The sequence below is a fragment of the Eurosta solidaginis genome, chromosome 1, assembly GCF_040869045.1.
Source record: "Eurosta solidaginis isolate ZX-2024a chromosome 1, ASM4086904v1, whole genome shotgun sequence".
NCBI classification, from domain to species: domain Eukaryota; kingdom Metazoa; phylum Arthropoda; class Insecta; order Diptera; family Tephritidae; genus Eurosta; species Eurosta solidaginis.
This window is the reverse complement of record NC_090319.1, coordinates 289891105-289898196: the sequence shown is the minus strand read 5'-3', so window position 1 is coordinate 289898196 and position 7092 is coordinate 289891105.

The following is a 7092-nucleotide window of genomic DNA, read 5'->3' as shown; positions in this document are numbered from 1 at the left end:
GATAATTCGCTAATTAGTTAAGGTTCCGATAGAGAAACAGTTGATAGAGTTAAAAAAGTTACATATGACTTACAACAACATCCTCAGCAAGGCTTCTAGATCGTAGTGGCTAAAACTAATCAGATACATTTTTATTTTATTTTGAAATAGGTTAAGATTTCTTATAACTTGTACAGAAGTAGGGAGAGTGTTGAACATTTTGCACGACGTGTATGTATAAAAACTTCTGAAGTGAGATGTCCTAGCATGCGGAATTTGTACCGATGGAAGCAGATTGCTCCTAAGGTTGTAGACTTCAGACGGATAACTTTCTAAGTACCCCGATTTAATAAAGAACGTTTTTAGGACTTTAAATAAATATAGATGACGACATGGTAGTATATCTAGTCTCCTAAAGGATATCATAGCGTGAGACCTGTAGTTTGCGCCACATATGCGTCTTATAATTCCCTTTTGGAGTGTTACAATGGGTGACAACTTACTAGCCGAGGCGCCACCCCAGCTGGTAATTCCATATTGAAGTTTCGATTGGACTAGACCATAGTAAACAGCTTTTAGAGTGGACATAGTGCAACACTTTTTGAGACGATAGAAGTGACGGGTAGTGTACAGAAAGTAATGTTTTAGTTTCTGAATGTGTGTAGACCAATTTAAATGATTATCGATTATAATGCCTAGGTATTTGAAATTTTCAACAACATCAATCCTGAAGCAGTTATCACTGCATTTAACGTTGGTTGCAAATGAACTTTTCGTGCCATTCAAAGTGCACGCCATATGATGCATGTTAAAACGTGCGCATTCTGCTGAATGAAAAAAAGATCACAAACCTCAAATTCTTTGGGAGCAATGCTAAAATACATCAACTTCGTTTTGTTACTAACTAGTAGCTTGTGTAAAGCAAACCAAGTCCTCAGCATATGTACATCGTGGCTAATATCACATATTAGTTCGAAGTAACTCGTTGTACTATACGCAATGGCAAGATCATCTGCAAAGGCAGTCGTTTTGCCCTTCAATGGAATTGAAAAAATTGAATTAATATAAATGAGGAACAGTACCGGGCCAAGGACAGAGCCTTGGGGTACGCCCAGATTAACTTCCTGCAGGCTACTGTAGTAACGACCCACTTTAACTTTTTGTATTCTATTAGACATATAAGATGTAAACCATTTGTACATAAAGCCACGAAAACCTGCACTATGTATTTTTTCCAGAAGTATATTCCTGTCTACCATATCAAAAGCTTTTGTTATGTCGACAAATAAACCAGCACAGTTACTTTTACTATCTAGAGCTTTGTACACCTTTGAACAGAAATCTAGTAGAGCATCCTCTGTTGAGAGTCTGGATCGAAATCCGAATTGCATGGGGCTGAAAAAGTTCGATTTATCTAGAAAGTTCACAACTCTATTCTTTTTAATTGAAAATTATTTTCTATTTTTTAGTTCGGTTACCTATAAAAGCGTGTTTTTTTAGTTTTTTAAACTATTATTTATTTTAAATTTTTTAGTTCAAGTAATCTTAAAAGCTTTAGACGAGAGTGATGAAACCTTGAAACGCCAGCGGTCCATGCATGAATCTAACCCCACGACACCGAAAAGGGCCAAGACGCAGGGAGGCTGGACGCGGTCTTTCGCCGAAATTGGCAAGGGTCGGCAGGTCATTGGCATTATAGACGAGAGCAGCGAAGATGGCAGGATCCCGAAACAACAGTGGAAGTGGATCGAGGCCGTGCTCGCTACGGCGGCCGTTATGGTATATCCAGGCACGCACATCAAGGTAGTGGAGGCGCGTGATATCCTTTCACGACCAAGGGCTAGAGCCTGGATTCCAGTGACGCCAACGGACCCACCTGACATCCTGGAGCTGCTCAAGGAGTACAACCCGCCACAGGTTTGGAAGTCAACACGGATAAAACCGAGCTTGTCCTCTTCACGAGGAGGTACAAAGTACCAAATCTTACACCGCCAAGAATAGGGGGTACGTTCTTAGTGCTTAGCGATCAAGTCAAGTATTTGGGAGTCATTCTGGATAGGGAGCTATTATGGAGTGACCATATAGTGGAGCGATCCAAGAAGGCAGCAGCCGAGCTGTTCACCTGAAAGAGGGCAATTGGCACCTCCTGAGGATTCTCTCCCAAGGTGAACTACTGGATTTACACAGCCATTGTGCCCCCGATTCTTCTTTATGGTGCCTTGGTCTGGTGGCCTGCACTAGCTAAAAGTACCTATCTTAAAATGCTTCACAAGTTGCAAGGGAGTTTGGAGCTCTGCATTACCGGGGCTCTCGGCACCATTCCAGATTCCGTTACATACTTACATGGATATATAGATACATAGATAGATACATGCCAAGCTAATAATGTTAAAAAGGCTCCAGTATGCTCTTTCGTAGATGTGCCATGCATCCACTTCTATCACTAATAAAAGAATGCGTTTTTCGCATTATGTGCAAGGTTTCAAATCTATGGCCATTTGGGGTGGTCAAAAGTTCAATTGACCTTATGGCCGTTGACCTTATGTCACCAGACCATCACTTTGGCGCATTGTCATCGAGCCTTGATACGTATGCAAAGTTTCAATCAAACTTATGGCCATTAAAAGTAGTAATAAGGTCAATTGACCTAATGGCCGTTGACCTTATGTCACCAAACCATCACACTAATGCATTGTCTTCGGTTCTTGATACTTATGCAAAGTTTCAAATTAATCAGACTTCTAGAAACCGGTGAAAATTAAGCTCAAAGATTACGTTACATAGATACAGGCTAAGCTAATAAAAGCGTGTTAAAAAGAAGAGTACCAAAATCGTGGCTACTGACTAAAAAGTACCAAAATTAAAAAAAAGGATCATGAGGTTGGAAAGGACCATTTTTAGTCCAAATGGACCAAAGTGGCAACTGTGGTTACTATGTAGCATATTGTGTATAGAAGGAAAGGCAACAAAAAGGTAATACTTAGAGACAATTTACAAAGCGTGCAGCGGGGCATCCATATATGGCTTAGTGGATATACTTAGCTTCCAAAAAGCAAGCTGAAGAAGTGAAATTCAGACTCATTACTAGGACATGTTCCCTATGTGTAAATTTTCTTATATTCCTCAAATATCAATAACGAAATATGTAACTCTCATTTAACAAATTATTAAAAAAAATCCAAACTAATTAAATGTTTGACTTTTCACGCAGTTTTACGTGCCATTTTTTGAACTTAAAAAAAAAGAAATTTAAAAAAAGTTAAACAAATGTTTTATCTCTTCGTCCAGGGCCCGTATCGTGCTATATGTTCGGCGATCGAATTGCATTTTTAAATCGCAGAAGCACTTAAATAATGATTATGATTGAGGTAGTTCGTGAAATATAGACTGCAATTACTTATTATTTATTTGATCAATTAAACTTATAATAAAATTATAAATTTTAAGCTTATTTAGCACTATATGCTAAGGCTATCGACTACAATTACTTATTAAATACATAATGTATTATCATTTTTATGAAAAGCTTCACAGATTCATATTTATCACTTAATTAAATTAGTTTTTCATCCGTGATCGTATAACGCGATACGGGCCCAGATTTAATTTCATTTATCCCAAACAAAAGTCATTTCTTGTTGTTTTTTTGTTGGATGTGATGCATCGCAATTCGCGAAAATTTTTAGGTGCAACATCTATGTATAACCGTTGGGAATACCTCAAGTCATATTTCAAAAAACAATTTACTCTTAATTAGTTGACAAGTAGTGCAGAAAAAACCACTAATTCATTTGTTCGGTTATTGCAGTTAGCGTTTTTTTAAGAAAATAAACAAGTTATAGTGCACATCGGTTAGTTTGAAAACAGCTTGTAACTAGCTCATAGTTAGTTTATTTTCTTGAGATTTAAAATATTTGTAATAGCTTTAACTATTATTTTTTTTAAGTGCTCAGCTTACGGTTTCGGAGAGAAACGCTATTAGTAATGTTTTTGATTTCACTATTAAATGGATGGCGGCCGCCGTGGTGTGATGGTAGCGTGCTCCGCCATCCACACCAAAACTCCTGGGTTCACGCCCCGGGTAAAAGCAACATAAAATTTCTAGAAATAAGTATTTTCAATTAGAAGAAAATTTTTATAAGCAGGGTCGCCCCTCGGCAGTGTTTGGCAAGCACTCCGAGCGTATTTCTGCCATGAAAAGTTCTCAGTGAGAACTCATCTGCCTTGCAGATGCCGTTCGGAGTCAGCATAAAACAAGTAGGTCCCGTCCCGCCAATTTTTAGGAAATATCAAGAGGAGCACGACACAAATTGGAAGAGAAGCTCGGCCTAAAATCTCTTCGGAAGTTATCGCGCCTTACATTTATTTATTTATTAGCTTATGCCAGTAGCCTACACCCTACGTTTCTGTAAAAATATGCAAAATAAATAACACAAATTTTAAACTTATTTTAGGGTTGTGTATTTGCCAATTTAGGTATTGCTGAAAACCATAGTATATACAATATTTGTGGTAATATTATTTGGAGTATAAACAAAAAAAATTTCGACGAGCAAACGGTGGAGCAGGCTACGTATAATTGGACATGGGTAAAACATGAGTTGGTAAGATTGACGCATACTACAGCTAATGACTGTCATTGAGCTTTGTTGATAGACATTGCGAAAGCCAACCTAATAGGAAACTGGAGGCGATTAAAATCGAAAGGTATATCTGTCGGCATTAATGGAATCCTAGGTATGAAAACTTTGTTCTTTTCGAAATTTTGAATATTATATAGATATAGCAGATGTAGATAGACTGAAATTGAAAAACAATTTTAACGGCGGCAGATTACTAAACGTCCAAAAGGAATAACAGCCAATCTCATTTCTGTAGTCAATCTTTAGCTGTTAAAATAACCTAAGTTTATACGGCAGCCATAGTTGTGAAAAATCTAATTTGTAAGGAAGTTTTCACGCCCCCTTTTTCCCAATTGCACATTTTACTGGAGGTGTTAGGACTTAACGTCATATAGCTCCTCACCAATTTTCATTATCGTACCATTACCACATCCAGAGATATGCAGTATGATATATTCCATTTGTATGGGAGGTACCACGCCCCCTTCTCCCCCACCCCAAAAATTCTTGGGGGTGGTAGAGATTGATATCATATAACTCATTACTGAATTTCAATGTTCTAGCGTGAATACTTTCAGAGCTATATAGTACCAAATATTCATTTTGCATAGGAGGTGCTACGTCCCCTTTATATATCGATATTATTTTTAGCCTATGACCATCCTTGGAAGGTTTCTACTGGGTTGTGCAAATCTGGTTGTGATCGGTCGATCCGTTTAAGACGCAACTCGATCTATACCTACATACATACATACATAATTTGAATTTTATATATATATACTAGCATACCCGGCAGACGTTGTTCTGCCCTAAATTTGGCTACCTGCATACATTTTAATAAGCTTTTTCCGTCTAACCCTGCCCTCGCCCCTCTACACTTTTTCATAATCTTTGTATTCACTCCCCCTCCGTATTTTTCGCTTCATCTATCTCCATCTTCGTCTCATTCTATCTCTTTCTCAGTCTCCTTCCCTCTTTTCTCTTCTGTCAAGTTTTTCTCATTCTTCTTCATATCTTATTGCCAGTCCCAGAGGGTGGTATGTATTTTGTTCCAGTCCCATTCCGAGTATCAGTCCCAGTCCCACTCCGAGTCTCAGTCTCAGTTTCAGTCGTCCTAAGCCCAGTCCCAGTTCGTCTCTGGTCTACTTCCCGGAAAAAATTATCGTAATACTAATATAGGCAAATTTATATATCAAATTTCAGGCAAATCGAATAAGACGTATGTAAATAGGTATGTGGGTATTATTAATTCATGTCTTTATTTCGGCTTCGCATGCATATTTATCAGGTTTGCCAGGTTGATGCGACTAAATCGAATATCACAATGAAAATTACTTTAAAGTTTTCAGCAACAGCTTTCATTTGACATCCATAATACACACACATTCTAGGGGTATCCGGGTCCATGTTTTGGCCTATATATCGAGACCCTAGTCACCCACCGTTGTAAAACTTACTCTGTAAAAAAGCACTCATCAACAGCTTCAATTTGATACCCATAATGTAAAAACAATATCTCGACGTTCACGGGTACACGTTTTGGCATATATTTCGAGACCCTAGTCACCCAGGTGTATGAAAATTACCCCCTACTAAAGCACTCATCAACAGCTTCAATTTGTTATCCATATTCTATAAACACATTCTATGGGTAGCCGGGTCCACGTTTTGGCCTATATCTCGAGACCCTGGTCACCCAGGGGTATGAAAATTATCCTCTACTAAAGCACCCATCAACAGCTTTTATTTGATATCCATATCCTATAAACACATTATAGGGGTACCTGGGTCCACGTTTTGGCCTATATTTCGAGACCCTAGTCACCCAGGGCTATGAAAATTACCCTCTACTAAAGCACTCATCAACAGCTTTCGTTTGCTATCCATATTCTATAAACACATTTCAGGGGTACCTGGGTCCACGTTTTGGTTTATATCTCGAGCCCCTGTGCGTCAATCCTGAATTTTTGCTATAAACCTCATGGAGCCCGAGACCTTTCCAACGAATGCAAAACCGCGTAAATCGGTTTGTGCGTTCTGGAGTTATAGCGTCAAGAAGAAAAACCCGACTTATTTTTACATTATAGATTAAATGGATAGGTGTCTAGCCAAGTTTTTTCGGAATGGAGTTAACTTTAATGTTCCAGGCCGAGTTTCAAAGCATCACAAACCTATCATTCTTAAACAATTTACAACTAATTTCCAACTAAACAAGCCTTTTAAAAATATCTGTGAGGACTACAAATCGAGCGCTAGCTCGTTAATGTTTTCCGCATGACCGCTTGTCGATGATCACGTCGATGTCATGTCATCGCAGCTAGCACAGCTAATATATCGCACACTAACTACAAAAGAGTCACAACTTAAAAAAATGTAAATGTCCAGGAGAGAAGAAAAACGGGTTATGTGAAAACGTCTGTAATGTTATACTGAAATCCAGTTTTACAAAGAAGGATACCTTCATTATAAAATGAATTGACGAAATTTTGTT